This window comes from Leguminivora glycinivorella, chromosome 12, assembly GCF_023078275.1.
Source record: "Leguminivora glycinivorella isolate SPB_JAAS2020 chromosome 12, LegGlyc_1.1, whole genome shotgun sequence".
In the NCBI taxonomy this organism is placed as follows: domain Eukaryota; kingdom Metazoa; phylum Arthropoda; class Insecta; order Lepidoptera; family Tortricidae; genus Leguminivora; species Leguminivora glycinivorella.
In genome coordinates this window covers 16424523-16446740 of record NC_062982.1, presented here as the reverse complement: position 1 = coordinate 16446740, position 22218 = coordinate 16424523, and the positions used below count along the sequence as shown (strand labels likewise).

Here is a 22218-nt window from a genome sequence, read left to right as displayed (position 1 = left end):
TGATATACATACTTAAATAGATAAATACATACTTATATACATAGGAAAACTTCCATGGGTACAGGAACAAATATCTGTGCTCATCACACAAATAAATGCCCTTACCGGGATTCGAACCCAGGACCGCGGCTTAGCAGGCGGGGTCACTACCGACTGAGCCAGACCGGTCGTCAATTAGGGGTAAGGAGCGAAAGCCGACTGTTTTACTTTGACAGATTGCTTTATTTATACTTCTACATTCCATAGCTCGTAGTTATACATATTTAGAAAAGATTTAAATTTGAATTCAAATTACAATTGATAATGCTAATTCCAAGTTCTAACTAACGTATAACTCTACTACAATAACAATAACAAACTACACTTAGTAATAGAAAAAGTACAAATACGACACTAAATGTCAGAACTAAAGATAAAATGTATACATACTTAATCTAATTCTCCTTAGAGATGTATAGGGCTTCAAGGGTCAAAATCATGTAATTAAAATATTCACTAAAAGAAAGGAAACAAACGAGAACCAAACAAAGTGTGTGTAGATATCAAGAATTTTTATAGTTATTCTCATTAATACAGTGTTATAACTTATTTTTTTTTTACCAATTGTTTGGTAAAAAGAGTCATTGACAAGGTCAACAGTATTGATTGTTTTATTAGTAGGTATAATTGAAAGAACATTTTCTTTCGCATAAGTACATAAAAAGTTTCATGACCGAATTATTAATAAAAGAAATCACGAAAACATGTATTTTTCCCGAACAAGCAAACATGCACTTTATTGGGTAGCATAAAAGAAAAACATTAAAGAAATGTATAATATTTTCGTTTTACAAGTTATTTTATCGCTAATGGGCAATCTGGAAATTATTGGGTATCCGTAACACTTCCATTACTTGATAAATCAAGATAACAAACTTTTTATAACACTTGCATTCTCGTACAATGACACTAAGGCTCCTCTTAGTTTAAGTCCTCTAAGGCTGTAACCCGATCTTTGTTCATATCAAACTTATGTAAATTATATCTCTATTATCGTGTTTATATTCATGGTTTTCTATAAATTGTTCTATATAATCGATTGTCGAAATCTGTACTACGGAGTAGTCTAAACTGTAGCGCGGATTGTAGCACCCCGCGTAGCCAGTGCCGCCGTAGCGACGTAGCGAGTCGGACGCACGGCTACGAGCTACGAGAGTCCCGCGCGGCTCGAGCCAGCTGAGATCTCGAGCCACCTAACAAAATTATTTAAAAAAAATCAACGGTGCACAGTGTACTTTTATGTGTGTTGTGAGCGTGACTTTAGCCATACTTTTACTATGCCGTGATTGTTTTTCTGAGCACAGGTAGCGTTTTAGGGTGGTCGTAAAATGTTTCCCGCAAGCTTACTTAAGGTCTATTTTGTTTTATTCGGCGAACGTTAACCATTTAGAACAAATGGCCTGTTAAGATAGCACACGAATTTAACCCAAAGTTAAATAAGGGCTGTAAGTTCTGAAGGAATTTTAGGATGTTTCCCGATTTGGGTTGGTGCAAAATTTTTAAGTTTGATTTTAATTTTTTTATTTAAGTTTTTAATATGATGTTCATTCAACGTTCGTGTTGACTTTTTTAATTATTTGAAAAACTGTTCTTTTTTTCTAATAAAAATTTTTAGTCTGACTTAAAATTTTTGTGTTTTACTTATAATTTATTACGTATAACATACGTTATAATTATGAATATTTTTTAGAACTTTGTGATGGCTCAATTATCTCACCTACTTAGTAATGTGTAACTGCGTAACCGTAAGTGGCATAGTTTCAGACCGGAGGTCAGAGTTCAAACCCCATTACTTACTCCATGATATTCTTGAAATCTTAATGTGGAAAGTCCTTTTTTTAATTAGCAGTTCTAACGATGTTATAAATGAAAACTAGGTTGAGAAGAACATGGCTGGCTCCGCAAAATTTTAGTATTTACCAGCGCTTTTTCTTGGGATTAGGTCAAATTTAGTATTCAGCTTGCTTTTACGTAAGCAAAAAATCGCAGGGCTACAAAAAAATAACACTTTCGATTTGTAGACAATGTTCATGACTATTCTAAATTTCAAACCGATACCATACGTAGGTCTAGAGAAATTTAGTATTGTGACAGACAGACAGACAAACATACGGACAGAGGGTTCTTTTTGAACATTTTTGGTACGAAACCCTGAAAAAGTGTAGTATAATATATATGCCTTTTTTGGATTGGCAGAAATGTACAAATAAGAGGGTTGAGTAGAAGAAGCTTTTGCTTAGCAGTGCAATAAAATAAACCGGCCAAGAGCGTGTCGGGCCACGCTCAGTGTAGGGTTCCGTAGTCATCCGTATTTTTCTCAAAAACTACTGAACCTATTAAGTTCAAAATAATTTTCCTAGAAAGTCTTTATAAAGTTCTACTTTTGTGATTTTTTTCATATGTTTTAAACATATGGTTCAAAAGTTAGAGGGGGGGACACACTTTTTTTTTCCTTTAGGAGCGATTATTTTCGAAAATATTAATATTATCAAAAAACAATTTTAGTAAACACTTATTCATTTTTAAATACCTATCCAACAATATATAAGACGTTGGGGTTGGAATGAAAAAAAAAACCAGTCCCCACTTTACATGTAGGGGGGGTACCCTAACAAAACATTTTTTTCTATTTTTTATTTTACCACTTTGTCGGCGTGATTGATATACATATTGGTACCAAATTTATGCTTTCTAGTGTTAACTGTTACTGAGATTATCCGCGGACGGACGGACGGACAGACAGACATGGCGAAACTATAAGTACAACATTTGTTTTCATTATTGTCTAAGAGATCGCTTGGTATACATATGTCGCAGTAAGATAGATAAAGCCGTTATATAGTTATAACCCTAGGAATATAATTATACGTCGTAACATAGTTAAACGAAAACGATTAATTGCTATCTTACTAGGAATATAACTATAATACGTTACTAGTTTAGTCATGTAGTTATATGACTGGATTCAGTTTAGTGAAATGATTGTAGGCAGGAGTGCGGCGGTGCGGCGGAGGAATAGTTATAACCCTAGGGATATAATTATATGCCGTGACATAACGATATCACAGAAAAAGTGGCGAAAATTCAATAAATAATTATGCACGAAAACGCAACCGTGACGTGAACGACAACTGATGCCGAACGACTGCCTTGTGGTAGCGGGTAAGCCCCGCCCCGTCTCCACTGCACCCACGCACTACAATGCTACAATTATACTAGAACTTAATCCAGTAATGTAACTATATTACTTAACTAGAGACGTATTATAATTATATCCCTAGACTAAGTTTAATCCAGTGATATAATTATATAACTAAACTAGTAACGTATTATAATTATATTCCTAGTAAGATGGTAAGGAATCGCTTTCGTTTAGCTATGTTACGGCATATAATTATATCCCTAGGGTTATAACTATACCTCCGCCGCACCGCCGCACTCCTGCCTACAATCATTTCACTAAACTGAATCCAGTCATATAATTATATCACTAAACTAGTAACGTATTATAGTTATATTCCTAGTAAGATAGCAATTAATCGCTTTCGTTTAACTATGTTACGACATATAATTATATCCCTAGGATTATAACTATACAACGGCTTTATCTATCTTACTGCGACACATATATCTCATTCTGCCGGTTGACACACTTTTGCGTCCAACTATGAGGTGAAGAGTTCGCGACTCCGAAACAAAAGTTACTAAAATATCTGATAGTTGACACACATTTTGATGGATTCGCTCTATTTACATGTTTACTAATGGACGGCGGTATTGGCGGTTTACCCATACTAATTCCGTGTTTGAACGTTGATTGGAAGTTTAACATTCATATTTACTCGAACGGAACTAAATTTCGTGTGATTAGGTGCTCAAATTATGTTTGAAATGTTAAAGATGCACGTGTCCCATATGTATTTAATTTAATAAAAAAAAACTTATTACACGTAAGAGTATATTTCGTTTAAATATTCTTAGTCACCGGAGACAATATTATTCTTAGTAATTTTTAATGTATGTTTGTAGATTATGTACATTTATGTACTTTATTTCATGTTTGTAAGTATATGCGGTATGTATACGAGAAATTCGAGTTATAACCATCATAGTAATGTTTTTTTTTTCTTCTCCAGTATTTGGATTGTAGATTGGAAATGGTACGTCAAACAGAAAATCTGAAATCATAATGAAAGTCTTCAAAAAGTAACTTGATGTGAATTCAAATGCTGTAAAAAATGGCCGCTGCTTTGAATCTCAGTTATTTTGTTTTAACGATACTAAAAATTCTAAAACTGATGCATGCAAATAAAATCAATTTAGGACATGTATGTGTTTTATCTAGATTGCTGAAAAGTAATTCCTCAAACATTTTTAGAACTGACTTTCTGGCCTATGTGTCAAAAAAGTGTTTAGGTAACTTAATATTAAATGAGTAACTTTTGGTTCATATCAATAACAAATTGGAAACTTTTAATTAAACTTTTAACTTTTAATTTTAAACGTCGATTTTTGTACTATAAATGGGCTTACTCATCCGACGACCGGTCTGGCCTAGCGTGTAGTGACCCTGCCTCCTACGCCGCGGTCCCGGGTTCGAATCCCGGTAAGGGCATTTATTTGTGCGATGAGCACAGATATTTGTTCCTGAGTCATGGATGTTTTCTATGTATATAAGTATTTATATATTATATATATCGTTGTCTGAGTACCTGCAACACAAGCCATCTTGAGCTTACCGTTGGGACTCAGTCAATCTGTGTAAGACTGTCCTATAATATTTATTTATTATTTATTACTCATGGCCACAGACTAGCCAAGACGAAGACGTCGCCTAAAATAAAGCGAACTCGCCCAGAATGCAAATTCACCATTGCCTCGCTTCCTAACTTAACAATTAGTTGCTTCAAATATCCAAACAAACGTAATAACTAATAAATTTCCGACGTGATACCAACAAAGAATAAAACTCGTTGAAAATAAACTGGCGCATTTGGCAAAAACCCGAACACTGCAATAACGCACCTGCACTAGGCGCTAGCACAGTCCGGGTCAATGGATATTTAAAATATTTGCACTACGCGAAAATTGAGCTGAAGCTATTGAAATGAAATTTTACGTAATAGATAAAGCGTGTAGCGTTTTACAATATCATTAACTATATGAATTTTCAATTAAGATAAACATACCCAAGTGAAGCCAAAGTGCAATTCTTCCAATAATTCTTAAGACGCTGAGAAAGCGAAGCTGTGTCTAACAATCATTGATGACTTGGTTAATAAATTGGCAGTATTTTCTCGAGCTTTACAGATTTGATTGAAATAGCTGCCATACAAGGCAAAAGCAGGTGTCGTAAGCGACATTCTCGTGGAATACCCCTAAAACCGACTCTAAATAAATAGAAAATATAAAACAGAAAAAATATCAATATAAATAATATAATTATGTTATGACAGTTTTTTTAAAGCTCACTCTAAAAAGATCAGTAATTTTATTTAAAGTTGAATATAGTTAAGCAACAAATATGACGTGATTTATTTTAACTTTAGGTAACTTTAAAATCCGGGGGCTGAGTTTAAAGACAAAAAATCTTAACTTCCTTTTTCCCTACTCGTAGCGTTTTTTCCCGATTTTACCCTGAGCTTAATATGACTACACAACGTTCTTTTTCGACTTTTGTATCTTTACTTCAGCATAAGTAGGTAGCTGATTGTATTTGGAGATAACATAAAAATTTCACATTAAGTATGTATGTTTCACATATGTAGTTTGAAACTTTAGGTAAATTAAATAAAAAATTAAAAATCCATTAAGTTGAAATCAATGAAATATGAAATATTATATTTTACTGAAGAACTCTTTAATCGACCTTTCATCATCATCATCCTCCTTACGTTATCCCGGCATTCGCCGCGGCTCATGGGAGCCTGGGGTCCACTTTGACAACTAATCCCAAGATTTAGCATAGGTACTAGTTTTACGAAAGCGACTGCCATCTGACCTTCCAACCCGAAGGGTAACTAGGCCTTATTGGAATTAGTCCGGTTTCCTCACGATGTTTTCCTTCACCGAAAAGCGACTGGCAAATATCAAACGACATTTCGCACATAAGTTCCGAAAAACTCATTAGTACGAGCCGGGGTTCGAACCCGCGACCTCCGGATTGAAAGTCGCACGCTCTTACCGTCTTTAATTGACCTTTTTCGACAGATATTTATATCTAAGGTCAATAACAGTTGAAATATATTTTTAAAAAAAACAATTTTAGTTGCAATTATTTTACTTATTATAACGTTCATGAAATGTAACATGATAATCCATTGAGCATAAGGAAGGGAACAAAATTTCCTATAAAAAATAATACAACATGTGCTCGAGCGAGCGAAAAATTCGATACAAAGAAAACATAGCTCACCCCGTTTACGATTCATATTATTTTCACAAGCATATTTTTATTTTTTCTTTCGTGATTGTTGTTTTTTTAATGTGGTGTTATTGTTTTTCCATGGGTATGGAAAACAAGCATCGCTGTTATTCCCCCGTGGAATGGTGATTTAATGACCCCGATAAATGTTATATTCATAGTACCTTATCATGCGATTGAAGTTATTTTAATTTTTTATCCGGGTTGACAAATAAATGAGGACTTAGTTTTAATTAATAAATAATAAAAATCAATACCAATCCAAATAACAATATTTTGTTTACCAGTCCACAAGTAGAAGATATGAAGCACAAATATTTTGTTTATTAAAAAATTAGGCATTCGCTACGTGCACGACTTTTCATGCCCTCATTTTGTGTGCTTTTCCATGTTAAATTGTATAGTTTCAAATTAGTTCCAACGGCCGCCGCAAGCATTAATGTTGGACATATTAATGATGACGTATATTTGTGACAATCAGCGCCGCTGCTTTGTCACGCACGGTGCCAACAGTTAAAGTTAACTTCAAGTACTTCAGTACTTAGGTAATGAAAATAAGTGTTTTTGCTTTACGTCATTGCATTTGGCAAAAGCAACAATCGCAATTCATGATCCATTGAAATCGTATCAATTAAGGGGTGTCGCCTTGCATCAAATGAGGTAGTTCTAATTTGTATTATATATTATTAGAGATGAAATAGTAATGTCAAATCCAAGTTTTCCACCTCGAAAGCCCATGGGGTCATAATTAAATTCATGAAAATCCGTAAAATTTTATGACTTTTGTTAAATTTTACCACCAAAAACTTTTTGAACGGCAAAAGTGGCTATCAGCAATTTGATGTCTACTAAATTATCGTTATTATGAATATAATTTTGTCTTTGTAAGCCATATATTTACTAAGATACAGCCATTCAAAGTTTTGCACAATTTCGACAAAAGGGAAAAGTAGTTGGAGCTGTTCGGAGATGTATAATCTTTTTTAATCCATACTGAAGATGAATTCTTACGGACTCCACAAGGCTTCATTTCTCAACCGAAGCTGGAACCACCAACTTCTCAGGTTCTGCTTAAAATGAACAATTCTCTGTACTTACAAAGAAGGTTGTACCAGCAGTTGTGGTTGCGAGAAAGTAAGTGTCAACAGCTCAGCTATTTGCACCTACTGCAGTGGACAATTTTGCGGTAATGTACCAGGTCTGGTGTGTACCAATGTTGGTAAACCACTCGTTGATGATCCACCATCAGATGATGATTTTGACCTTCCTGATCAGTTGACAGAGACATACTACCTCGGTAAGCTTTCTCCTAAAGGAGTGCTGTGGATTCGAAGGTCCAGTCTAGTTCATTTATCGTTAACTACGCTTATTTCACTAACTAACCCTACTTCATATTGCGAACCTTTGAGAAGCCGAATCTTCGAAACTATTTGGCGTACCAAGACCAAATTAGTCTCATTTAATTAAAAAAATTGTCTACTTTAAATTGTGTATAGTGACTTTTGCCGTACCATGGGTACTTTGTTGAAAAAAATCACAAATGCTGAAATTTTTTAAGGTTTTTCGTGTATTTAATAATGACCCCATTGGCTTTCGAGGTGGAAAACTTAGATGCCGCATCACTATTGCTTATACAATAATATGAAATACCAATTAGAACTACCTCATTTGATGCAAGGCTGAATGTACGATTTCAATGGATCATCAAAACAGTCTTTATACTGAGGCATTGAACTGGACAAAGAAATAGCACAAAAGGATATTCAGGCAAGGTTAAATAAAGAATAACTAACGTCGCTTTGATATTCCCTAGTTGGTTTTCAAACACGCAACTACTTCACATAATACGTGTACTTGACACGCGCCAGTTCTAGGGCGATTGTGTAGCTTTTGTTTCCTCAGTACCATAAAGCCTGGCGTCCACTTATGCGGAATCGAGCCGCATAAAAACGAGTCTTCTATACATTTACGACATTTACCTTATGAACGGTGAATTCGATTCGATGCATCCCTAATGGACGCACTTAAAGTAAATGCAGAAGGCGAATGTTATTAATGAGATTCGACTAGACGAGCCTAGTGGACGCTAGCCTTTACTAAGAGCTTGGTACTGACGGATACTCTGATGTCTTTCTCGTACGTACGTTCTTAGATTACGTGCATCTTTCTCGTACTAGTATAAAGTACAGCGGGTCAAATCTTGTCTGGGGGGTAATTGTAACTAATCCATTTATTCTATTATTACCTACACTATGATTTTGAGTTGTACATGTATCCACAGAACACGTCTACCATATATAACCAGTGGACATTCTATTTAATAATGCAAACATTGTAAAACATGGAAAAAATGGACCAGATACATTTGTCCCCCAGTCGAGATTTGCTCCGCTTTACCTGATACTCGTAGTGCCAACGGTGTGTAAGGGCATTTTTAGAATAATTATCGTCACAAAACTGACAGTGAGTTAATTTTTGTTAACAACTTTCGCTAATGGGGGGTCCAAATTCTGAAAATGCCCGTAATAAATGTAACTTGTCTCTTAACCCATTCGCTGACACTACGTCGATAGCCGAACTACTGCCACAGAAAGGACATAATTATGTATTTTCAGTGACAGTACGTTGACAGGTGGGGCACTGTCGAAAGGGTTAAGTTGGCAGTGTATGACAGGACATAATATATTATGACATCTTTGAACCTCTTTTTATTTCATTTTCCTAATACACACAATTGAATGGCGAAGAGTCTTGAACTCATGACCATGAATTTTCTGTGCAAAGTTAAGGATCACTGTCTTATAAAATTAGGACATAGGTATAACAAATTTTTGAATTAAAGGAAAAATTGAAAAATTCACACCTCCGGCAGGACTCGAACCTGCGACCACTGGCCCCCGGCAAGGCCAGAGCGCAGGTACGAGTCCTGCCGGAGGTGTGAATTTTTCCATTTTTCCTTTAATTTAAAAATATGTAATATCGCTCGCAGACGTTTCTGCATGATAAAAAACAAATTAAGACATATAATTTAAATAAAATAGCTGTAACAGAAAACTTGTTTTATCATCCCTAGTGGCACCGTAGACGTTTTTTCCCCTTGCAAACTCTAAAACGACACTTTTTATGTAAATGCCCCATTCCCAAGGGCCCATTCTCATTGTCCTTAAGTGTACCTAAAAACCTCTCCAATTTCTTCTAACAGATATCGATACTTCACAAAATGCTGTAAATAACCATCATTAGTGAATTTTAAACGAGCTTTTCTATTAAAGTTGTTGGTAATAATAGTTAGGTAATAAAGAACCTACGTAAATCAAACAGCCATTCCATTAATAAGTAAAATCAAACAGTTACGATTATACAAACAATTATATTAACCGTTTACCTATTAATTAGCCGTTTTATTTTTTGTGAAAATATGGAATAAATAATGTGGCCGGGTGGTCAAGTAGTAAATGCTCAGCCTTCGCGCATCGGTGTGAGTCGCCACTTTTCCTTTATAAGTAACGACCAACTATGTTTGGTTATATACGAGTATATCCTTTTTCAAAATTTCACAATTTTTACATATTATTACACATTTTAAATGGCAGACTATATTCAATCGCGCACCTTATTATATTGAGATCGGATTAAATAAAATAGCAATATCAGTATTTACTGGTCGTGAGCAAGAAAATAAGAAGAAAACTACCGGAGTAAAAAACAAAACATGTTGCAAACAGTTACACACGTATTATTTGTGAACTAAATTGAATTAGGCAGTTTTTCTCCAATATTATCATAGGGTACGCAAGCTAATTCAAGGCACACCGGATGGTGGAACAGATAAATTCTTGGCATTTTCCTTAAAATGATCTGCTCCCAAATACACAGTAAGTGTGGCCAAAATCGAACAGTATAACAAAATTGTATAATTGAAATACTCATTATCAATCAAGCGCTGGTAGGCTAGCGGTAAGTACGTGCGACTTTTGTTCCGGAGGTCGCGTGTTCGAACCCCGGCTCGCACCAATGAGTTTTTCGAAATTTATGTGCGAAATGTCATTTAATATTTGCCAGTCCTTTTCGGTGAAGGAAAACATCGTGAGGAAATCGGACTAATTCCAATAAGGTCTAGTTCGGGTTGGAAGGTCAGATGGCAGTCGCTTTCGTAAAAACTAGTGCCTGCGTCAAATCTTGGGATTAGTTGTCAAAGCGGATCCCAGGCTCCCATGAGCCGTGGCAAATGCCGGGATAATGCAAGGAGGATGATGACTCATTATCAATCAAGCACGTACAGTTCACCAATTGGAACCTTAGGCCACTGTAGAACTATGTCACAGTGACGTTATAAATCAGATTGTAAGAAATCTCTTATTGCTTGTCATTTTGACATGGTTGTAGAGTGGCCTAGGGTTCCAATGTACAATCGCTTAGGTAATTGTTGATTTTTGTCGAAATCAGCAACAGGCAGACAAGACGCTTCCCAAGCAGCTCTTTTTGAGTTTGAGCTTCCCCTTATCGCGAAGTTGCACGTAACATACGTGCCGTTTGGCGTCTTAAATAGCTCAATAGAATACAGTGAACGTCTATATGTTGTCACTTATATGTTTGCGAGAGGTTTGAAGGGGAAATAGACAATTTATAGTGTTTATGTTTTGGTTTGTATAAGAAAAGAAAGAATAAGCGCTGGTAGCCTAGCGGTAGCGGTCGCTAAGTACGTGCGGCTTTCGTTCTGGAGGTCGCGGGTTCGAGCCCCGGCTCGCGCCTAATGAGTTTTTGGGAATGTATGTATTTAGAGAACTTCTTATTTGGTTGCCCAGAAAACCAGCGCCATAGCTAACTTAGGGCCGGTTGCACCAAACCGTCTGTCACCGTTAAAGCGTTCGTTAAATTTTATTGTATGGGAATTTCCATAGACGTCTGCTGCGTGACGATGAGTCATCTGCTTATCATCGGCATATCTGAGTGGCAACCATTTTTGTATAAAATGTTATCGACTAAGAAATGTAATTTATATTACACCAAATAAACGTTTCTTTCTTTCTTTCTTCTTTCTTTCTATGTACGAAATGTCATTTAATATTTGCCAGTCGCTTTTCGGTGAAGGAAAACATCGTGAGAAAATCGGACTAATTCCAATAAGGTCTAGTTTACCCTTCGGGCTGGAAGGTCAGATGGCAAGCGCTTTCATAAAAACTAGTACCTACGCCAAATCTTGGGATTAGTTGTCAAAGCGGACGGCAGGCTCCTATGAGCCGTGGCGAAATGCCGGGATAACGCAAGGAGATGATGATGATCTTGTTTTGGTTTGTATAATTGAATGGATTATTTTGGTGAATTTAATAATTATTATTTTTATTTTTTAGCTGCAGCCCTTTCTTCGTGTACGCCTTTTATCTTGGTCGTTTACTTATAACTACTAATGTTTTGCTAAAAAGTATACAACTCGATGTACTTTTAGGCTACTTATATTTACGTAAATATGGTTATTTATATTTATGCCCACATCATAACAGTTATATGACGACCGGTCTGGCTCAGTTGGTAGTGACCCTGCCTGCTAAGCCGCGGTCCTGGGTTCGAATCCCGGTAAGGGCATTTATTTGTGTGATGAGCACTGATATTTGTTCCTGAGTCATGGATATGTATATAAGTATGTATTTATCTATTTAAGTATGTATATCGTCGCTTAGCACCCATAGTACAAGCTTTGCTTAGTTTGGGGCTAGGTTGATCTGTGTAAGGTGTCCCCAATATTTATTTATTTATTATTTATTATTTATATTTTTCAAGTAAACCTATCTTCAGAATACCAAATACACATTTCGGGTGGTTTTTTGTTCTTCTCCTCCAGTAATATCTGTCACGTAAAACAGATTACATCGCGAATAAACCCGAATGCCTGTCATAATATCTGCGGTTTATAAAAACACACCTCGTAACGGTTTTAGGACCATTGACATTTAAATTACTTTGTAAGGACGTGACGGTCGGAGCGGAGCGGTAGGTCGGGCGTGCAGCGGTGCGGGCACGTGCGTCCACCGAATGCAGAGTCGACACAGGATGCTTGTAAGAGCTTCAATTGCTTGACATGCACGCCCGCGCCGCGCGCCCAATATGAGCGTACAGTCAACTAATTGGAACCCTACGCCACACTACAACCATGTCAAAATGACAAACAGTAAAATATTTCTTACAATGTGATTTATAACGTCACTATAACATAGTTCTACAATGGACTAGGGTTCCAATTGGTCGAATGTACACTCTTGTGCATAAATGCGAACCAAGCTTGCAGTCTGCGGCAATTAAGCTCGCACGATGCATAATCATCAACCTATTGCATTACAGCGTTCCATCAAACAAGATGTTCCGTCGAAATTATATGAATTGCCATATCCTCTACCTATTAAATCTTTGTTTAGAACAGAATTCCGACAGATTTTGTGCGAACGACCCTTCAAAGTAAGAACACTCTGAGTTCTTAATTATTTAACTTGGAGCGCTTTTGACATTTTATTGTAGGTAACCGTTTTCTTCGTGATGGTTATTTTATAAGCTAAATGACTGTTTGACGTTAGTTACCTGTTTTACTCGTTATTTTTTGTAGTCATATTTTATCTCAATTAGCAGTAAAATATTTTTAGTGTTATCTTAAAATACAAAGGAATTTTATTTGAGTTTTAAAAATAGGCAGGCACTTTCTGATATCAAAAAGTCACGTTCACTCTAGCCATCATTCTATTAATGAAATAAATATGGGTTTGCAAACCTATTATTAGCTAATCCAATTCAATAATTATTTTTGGCATTTATTTTGTTAGTTTTAAGACTAAGTTTCATTTAGATTAGTTTTTAATTTAATTGTATTTTATCGTTAAAATTAGTTTTCGAATGGAAAAAAATACTTCTATTTCTTTTTATAATTCATTCAATATTTTTCTCGTAGATGAATATTTAAAAGATATATTCAAGATTTATATTATATATAATGCCATAAAATTAAAATTGTTGGCGATAACCTTGTATCCGTTGTATTTTCCAATGTTAAAGAATAGAATGATCAGCAGTGATCGCTTACCATCAGGCAACCTGTCTGCTCGTTTGCCTCCTGTCGCATAAAAAAAAATCAAATCGTATGTATAAATAGCAACACACTTAGTCCTATCCAGTTATGTAAATTATGAAGGCCTAAAGTTACATTCGTGAGTCTTTATCACTTGCGGCTAAGTGCAGGATATCCTATCGCGAACTCCGTAAACTTTGTGGAAGCGTTAGCCGCGGAGTAACTTTGTCTTCCACATAGAATGGAAGCCAGTAATAGGTGTAATAAAATATTAGAATCTACACGAGTATAAATCCATACGTAAATTAATATTATGAATGGGAAAGTGTGTCGGTTTGTTTGTCTGTGTAGCAAAACGGAGCGACGAATTGTCGTGATTATTTTAAGGGGTGATAGTTTAATGGATTTATTATCCCTTTCTAACCCCCACTTCCCTATAATGGGGGGTGAAAGTTTGTATGGAGTATCTCGCAATTTTTGAATCTAGTGCGAATGAAGCGAAAATAAGCTGTCTTCATCAGTATATTACAATGATACAATTTCATTTCCCCTTTAAGTAACATGTTGTTTTAAAAACCGGCCAAGAGCGTGTCGGGCCACGCCCAGTGTAGGGTTCCGTAGTTTTCCGTATTTTTCTCAAAAACTACTGAACCTATCAAGTTCAAAACAATTTTCCTAGAAAGTCTTTATAAAGTTCTACTTTTGTGATTTTTTTCATATTTTTTAAACATATGGTTCAAAAGTTAGAGGGGGGGACGCACTTTTTTTCCTTTAGGAGCGATTATTTCCGAAAACATTAATATTATCAAAAAACGATCTTAGTAAACCCTTATTCATTTTTAAATACCTTTCCAACAATATATCACACGTTGGGGTTGGAATGAAAAAAAAATCAGCCCCCACTTTACATGTAGGGGGGATACCCTAATAAAACATTTTTTTCCATTTTTTATTTTTGCACTTTGTTGGCGTGATTGATATACATATTGGTACCAAATTTCAGCTTTCTAGTGCTTACGGTTACTGAGATTATCCGCGGACGGACGGACGGACGGACGGACGGACGGACGGACGGACGGACGGACGGACGGACGGACGGACAGACATGGCGAAACTATAAGGGTTCCTAGTTGACTACGGAACCCTAAAAACGGGATTTCATAGTATTTATTTCCGCTTGTAAGCTTTATGTCATTTGTGGTAGTTTGAAAATATTTTGAGAGAATATTTGTGAAGCATCAAATATCATTTTAGGAACTTGATATCAGTTAAAACAATTTCTAAAAAAATAGTGTTTCGATCAAAAATATTTTTTTTTAATTCGTGTTCTAGGTATGTGTAATGTGTTTACCGTACCTATTTTCGAATGTTTTAATAAATAAACGTTTTATTTCTGGATGAAAACGGACAAAAGTCAAGATTTAAATTCAGAGTAGCGTCCGCTGTGCTCCCAGCAATCCGTCCAAAATTTGCATCGTCCAATTCTTCGCGAATCGTCCTATTTCCAAGAAAAGCACTCGTAATCCCAAGTACGGATAGCATCCAACGCTGGAAGGATCGGGCCACAGATAAGAAAGTAAATTATAGCCACACTGTTGACCGTAACGATCCTTGCCACCAATCGATTGTTCGGATGGTGTCGACTTTTACGAGTTCTCTGTTTGTGTTGATGACAGTTTTAGGGCCCATGTTGGAGGGTCAGCGCTGCTGACACACCGTTTTCGTTTCGTTCAGAGATATAATTTTCTTTTGTAACAAGTGGGCCAAGAAATGTTTAGATCGGCTCGATGTTCAAGTTCCTTGGAAGTTGTCAAAATTAGTTTTGTTCTGTAAGGCTTTGGGGTTTTTCAATACAACTTTTATTATAATCTAATCTGTAATCCTTTGATTGTACACACGTACATGGCGTGATTCAAGATACTTATTTCAAACTGTTTTATTTATTTATTTATTTATTATGAATAGGCTTACTCTCGACCACAGACTAGCGACCACAGACTAGACGTGGCCTACGATTGAGTGAGCTCGCCCAGAAGATGCCTGTTCACCCTTGATTTGAAGGAAGATTTCTTCATCAAAAAACTCAAAATAAGTAGTTTAGTTGTATTTGAATTGACTAAACTCTGTATATCACCGGGATTTGGGCCACACAACTAATACCAATTAGTTTGCTCTGCAGCCTGCAACTGTGTGTGTGCATTTACATCGAAGCACACTTAACATGAATGGTGATATTCGATTCCATTGTGAACGAATGCGTGTTTGGAGCCGTGATTTACAAATTGGCTAAGGTACAGCGGGACAAATCTCGACTGGGGGGCAAATGTAACTGGTCCATGTTTTCCAAGTATTACAATGTTTGCATTATTAAATAGAGTGTTCACTGGTTATATATAGCAGGCGTGTTCATTAGGTTATTTTTAGTTCTATTTGAGAGTAAATTCGCTGTGCTGTTACAAACACGACTCTTGAATGAATTACTTATTGTTAATATTTATTACTTAAAAGCTAAAACACTGGTATGTGTGTCTCTGTGACAAACAACGATTTTATTTTTAATACTTTTTTCATAAAAATTTATACTCGAAAACTCAATTATTAAAAAAATCTGTGCGCTGGAAACAAAAAAAGTAAAGAAAGATATTTTAATCTAAAGGAGACACTTGTACGAGTACTATTGAAAAGACACGCTCTATTAACTTTTCAATGGCCTGATGTAATCACTTTTCACTGGTCGATATCATCCCGATGTTACTTTATAGCATTTCAATTTTAATTCAATTTAAGAATAACTATATTAATTACAGTGTTGAGATTGAATTGAGAATTAGAAGATCCAATATTGTTATTGTTGATTAGGTTGTGTAAACTAAGTAAACTAATAAATTACTTTTGCCATTAGTATACACAAATTGATAGAATCACTAATAATTGTTTTATAATTAAAATAAATAAATAAATATTATAGGAAATTTTGTACACAGATTGATTGAGCCCCACTATAAGCTCAAGAAGGCTTGTGTTTTGGGTACTCAGACAACGATATATATGATATGCAAATACATATAATTATACATAGAAAACATCCATGACTAAGGAACAAATATCTGTGCTCATCACACAAATAAATGCCTCTTACCGGGATTCGAACCAGGGACCGCGGCTTAGCAGGCAGGGTCACTACCCGCTAGGCCAGACCGGTCGTCAAACCACCCGTCCCCGGCCCGACCGTCATTTATATATTAAACTTGTATTTATAAATTAAACTGAAATAGATTCAAGAAAAAGTGACCAAGGCCTCCAATTGCTTACCGCTGAAATCGAAGCAGCGTCCACTAATACTACCGCGGCAAGTGCCTGTATTGTATGTATTGAGTGTTTCTGTCTGTGATGCGCAGTGAGTTTCTGAGAGACAACATTATGCCAGATGATGGAACCATTTTAAGACAGACCAAACTTAATGGTATCTACACACAATGCTACCCATTTAGGTACACAGTTTCAGGGCAAAAACTTTTTAAATTTATCCTTTTCCTGATTTCGTAGTTCAGGTAGAATTCCCGACGACCGAATCCAATCCACTCTAGAATTTTATTTGGTCTTGTGCAAACAAACAAATAACGACCAAGCCAAATAAACAACCTCGTTTTCGTTGAAGAAAACGTCGGGTCAATAATATATCGGCCTAAGTATATTACTTTCATTCAACTAAAATGTTCAAATATAAATAAAATTACAAGTTTAGGATAGTTGAATAAATTTTCCATCAAAATATATACATACCTACATAAACTGAGTCTGTATTTTCAAAAAAGACTATTCACAACCCCCTCCTACCCCTCCCCCCTTATGCCTTGGCCGTATACCTGTTTGCCACCGACGTGGTATAAAAATTAACAAGAATCACCAAATATATATTTTCTAACGTAGGTAATTTTCATGTTTTTCCTACTCAGATTCACAAGCTCTTTCGATCTAGGACAAAAAACAAGAGACAAAAAAATGGTCCCAAAATTTTCTAATATTTTGCATACTTTCCACTTTGTAACCGCTGTACAAAGGATTTGAAAAATAGTAACAAAGTGGAAAAATTAAATTTGGGACGCTTTGAAATGGAAAGGGCTAATGATTCTGAGTAGGAAAAACATTAAATTTACCTATTTTAGAAATAAAAGGTTTGATTTTTTTTTTGGTGAAAATTTCCCAAAAGTATATTATATGAAACTGCTCAAGTTTCAGTACTCTTAACCGTTACGAGGTTGAAAAAAAACAACGTGGTGATATTATTATTACAGTGAAACGTCCCAATGTCGGTTTTTACGAAACCTATGGGAGGTAGGTAAGGGGATAAAATGGGTTTTCTAGTAGGTAACTTTCTATTATTATTTGCGAAGACATTGTCTGCATTGTGTTTAGGGTTATAAGACAAAATGTAGGTACCTAAATGTTATCAATATCTAGTAGTCTGTTCGGATAGTCAAGAGTCGTGAAATGTATGGGGTCCAATACATTCCACGAGTCTCGACTTTCCGAACAGACTCTATGTACTTGTATTCATAGATGAAAGAAGACAATTTTATATGATTTAATTGAATAAGTCTAATACTTAATCATACATACGAGTACATTATTTTATTATTGACATACCACATTATATTCAAAACAAGAACAAAGCCGTTAAACAAACAAAAAGAACGATTATGCACTGGTTACAATAAGCCACAAATAAAAAGACAAGACAAAAGCAGTAACACCAGCCTAAGTAATACAGAAAGCCATAATAACCGCTGCTTATGAAGAAATATTCTCAAAGGCCCCCGCTTCATTCTTAATCCCGCAAAAACTGTCCTTTATATTGTTCTTTATTGTGTTAACGCATGGAGCAAGTCGCGTAAAATAGATTATGGTGGTTTTTTCGCTTTTTTAGGTGTTATTGGATGGCGTGTTTGCGATGGTATACGAGTCTTGGGAGTCGTGAGCTTAGTAGTAGTTATAGTTGCTTTTTAGGGTTCCGTAGTCAACTAGGAACCCTTAGTGCGTTTTCACATTATCCGATCCGATATCGGATGTCGGACCGATGTCCCATACATTACAGGCGCCATCTTGTATTTTTTCCATTGAAATCCTTCCGACATCCGATATCGGATCGGATAGTGTGAAAACGGACTTATAGTTTCGCCATGTCCGTCCGCGGATAATCTCAGTAACCGTTAGCACTAGAAAGCTGAAATTTGGTACCAATATGTATATCAATCACGCCAACAAAGTGCAAAAATAAAAAATGGGAAAAGATCTACAGAAAGTAAAAAAAGGTACCCCCCCTACATGTAAAGTGGGGGCTGATATTTTTTTTTTCATTTCAACCCCAACGTGTGATATATTGTTGGATAGGTATTTAAAAATGAAAAAGGGTTTACTAAGATCGTTTTTTGATAATATTAATAGTTTCGGAAATAATCACTCCTAAAGGAAAAAAAGTGCGTCCCCCCCCCCTCTAACTTTTGAACCATATATTTAAAAATTATGAAAAAAATCACAAAAGTAGAACTCTATAAAGACTTTCTAGGAAAATTGTTTTGAACTTGATAGGTTTAGTAGTTTTTGAGAAAAATAAGGAAAACTACGGAACCCTACACTAAGCGTGGCCCGACACGCTCTTGGCCGGTTTTTTATTTCCTTGTTCAGTATGTTATCAAAGTATATTTTTGTTTTAATATTTTATAAGACAAAGGAATGTTTATGAAGATGATTTAGTAGATATGGTTAATATTAAAAGAGACCCGTATCTGTAACCACTTTCGCAAGTATCGGATTGATATTTACAAGAAGATGTTGTAAGTTATAAATCAATTTAAATCATATTGATATAACGCTATTGGTTCGAAGTCACTTAAAGTGAAGTTTTTATGCACGAAATATTTAATAGCTAGTAGCTTTCTTATTATGATTTAAAATGAGCTCAATTGTCACCTAACTTCGACACGCGAACTGAAAATTTTATAAAAAATTTTTTTCTTTACTGTACACTGAGAGAAATTTGCATTGTGAATTTAACAAGTTCGACTTGTTGCGGTTTATCCGTTTGAATCAGCCAAACGTATGTTTAAGACAATATGACATATTGTTTTAAACATTGTGTCAGGTTGTTTTTAACCCCCGACGCAAAAACGAAGGGGTGTTATAACTTTGACGTGTCTGTCTGTCTGTCTGTCCGTCTGTCTATCTGTCTGTCTGTCTGTCTGTCTGTCTGTCTGTCCGTGTGTGTGTCTGTCTGTGGCATCGTAGCTCCCGAACGGATGAACCGATTTAGATTTAGTTTTTTTTGTCTGAAAGCTGAGTTAGTCGGGAGTGTTCTTAGCCATGTTTCATGAAAATCGGTCAACTATGTCGCAGTCGGGGGTTTTTTCAAAATTTTAATTTTGTGGTTAGGTTAGTTATAAAATCGACTTGTTGATTCAAATATATTGCCGATTCAAATGACAAGTAGCTTGTTGTTTGAACCAAAGAGCACGTAGGCGCTATTTTAACCAAAAAACTTGTTGAACGAACATGAAAACTGGTTACATTTTCTCTCAGTGTAGGTAGTAAAAGTATAAACGATTTTCTTTACTATCATCACGGAAAATAAACAATAAACATAAAATGCAAGCGAAAACACGACAACAGAATGCCTTAATAAAAGTAAACTTAACTGTAAGTAGGTTTCATAAAAGGGAAAACAATGTTTTCTCTCCCTGCATTTTCTAGGGCAATCGGAAGTTGCCTGTGAGCGTTCCATGTTTTAGCGTTTTATATAAAAATCATGAAAAATCAGTTAACGGAAAGCAAATACAAGATATATAGTCCAATATTTTGCATATGAAGTTTGTATTTCGCTGTGTTAAAAGGATTTTGAAATAGAAACGTATCTGAGAGAAAATACAACCAGTTTTCATGTTCGTTCAACATGTTTTATGGAAAATGGTACAATGATTTGTTCAAACAAAAAGCTACTTGTCATTTGAAGTTTATCGATTTTATAAAAACAACCTGACACATATTGTTTTAAATATACTTGATTCAAACGGATAAACCGCAACAAGTTTGAAATAGCAAATTTCTCTCAGTGATATAGGACTTTTAGGATACACCCAACCAGAATATCTTGATATATCTAAACTTACACGTTTCCATTATGAACACGTGTGTGTGCTCGGGAAAACGTCCCATTTTGTCGATATAAAGCCGCTTTGTCAGTGTATTCATATAAAGATACAACTAAATCTCGCCTTAATGGTAACCGACAAAGTGGGACGATAACCTAAATACACTCATTACCTATTATGTTTGAATGCACAATTATTCCTATACTCTTTTTTGTCACTCGGCCTTCTCTTACTCGCAATAAACAGCTTAAATAATATAATACTCATACTCATACCCATATACCTATTTATTCATAATTATTCATATTATATGTCACATACATTATAAATACATACATCATACAAATATATGAAGGGGTCATAAAATATTAGTTTAATTGGCAAATAAGGGGTTGACAGAAAACGAAACACCATACACACATTATGCTTATATTAAAACTCGTCAAAGCCTACTCATCCTCACAGTCCAGTCTCAAAGACTATATTTACGCATATTTCTTGTTATTTCGTTACTCGTGCCGTGCCCTTTTTCCAGGTATCAGTGTTGTCACACGTCATATAATTTCCAGGGCTAATTAGCTTTATTAAGCCCAAGATAACGTTTTGTGAACCCTCTTGCCGCGATAACATAAATGTACGAGCTTGTTTGAGAATAACAGCATATATGTAGGTACAGAATGGTTGATGTTAGTTTATATTGGGAGAAAAATCAAATAAAAATCTAATTTTGTGTAGATTAATTTTTTTTGACATAGTAATGCTATTTTTTTTTATATTGTAGAACTAGCTTTATATATAGTGTGTGAACCTGCCTTAAAAATCTATATCATTTATGGTCATGGTTCGTTAATATAAATTAATTTCTTGTATGTGGGTAGCTTTTGCACATTGTAATTATTCCTCAGTCATCCATTGACCACGAACGCTGTAAAGTGTTCGAAATTCGGGATGAATTGTAAATTCATTATACGCGATTTAATCCGTTTCCATAGTTTTATTTCATGAGAAAAATCTAATAGTAACTTTTTTTAACATGATTTAATTTAAGGTACATATTATAAGTTTTAGTACAGTGAACAGTACACATAATAATACTGAAAGTTATAAAGGATATAACTACTTATGCGACATACTTACAAATTGTAATATACTCATATCCTTGCTGCCAGTAAAACTAACATCCAAGGTTTTATTTATACTTTCACAAATGTGAATGTGTTTAAACTATGCGTTTTTATTTGCTAGTAAGTAGGTATAATACTTTACTGAAACATATTGAGTGAAACACCCTTCTTCTAAATTGTAATGTAATTTCATAACCCATCTTTTAGTGCATGATAAATGTTTTATTTTACTTCTACAATCGTGTATTCAGTATTGCCTATCCAAATCAAGGTTTAATATATATAACTTGCTTTGAATACAACCTGTTTTTATTAAATTCCGTCAACTTTAAGGGAAAATTATTTAGTTCAAATACAATCAATTTCTTTTAGAAACTAGCCTCTGAACTCTTACGGTTATCGAATTATTAAAAAAAAAAAAAAAATTACTGAACA

At 35.2% G+C, this 22218-nt stretch overlaps 1 protein-coding gene across 1 annotated transcript in view; it reads left to right on the top strand.

The window, feature by feature from the left end:
- Positions 1 to 1269: 1269 nt before the first annotated feature.
- LOC125231825 (collagen alpha-1(XI) chain-like) overlaps positions 1270 to 22218 on the top strand; it is a 79838-nt gene continuing 58889 nt past the window's right edge. The window contains exon 1 of the mRNA XM_048137405.1: positions 1270 to 1343. The gene's annotated coding sequence lies outside the window, so the exon portion shown is untranslated. The remainder of the gene's footprint in view (positions 1344 to 22218) is intronic.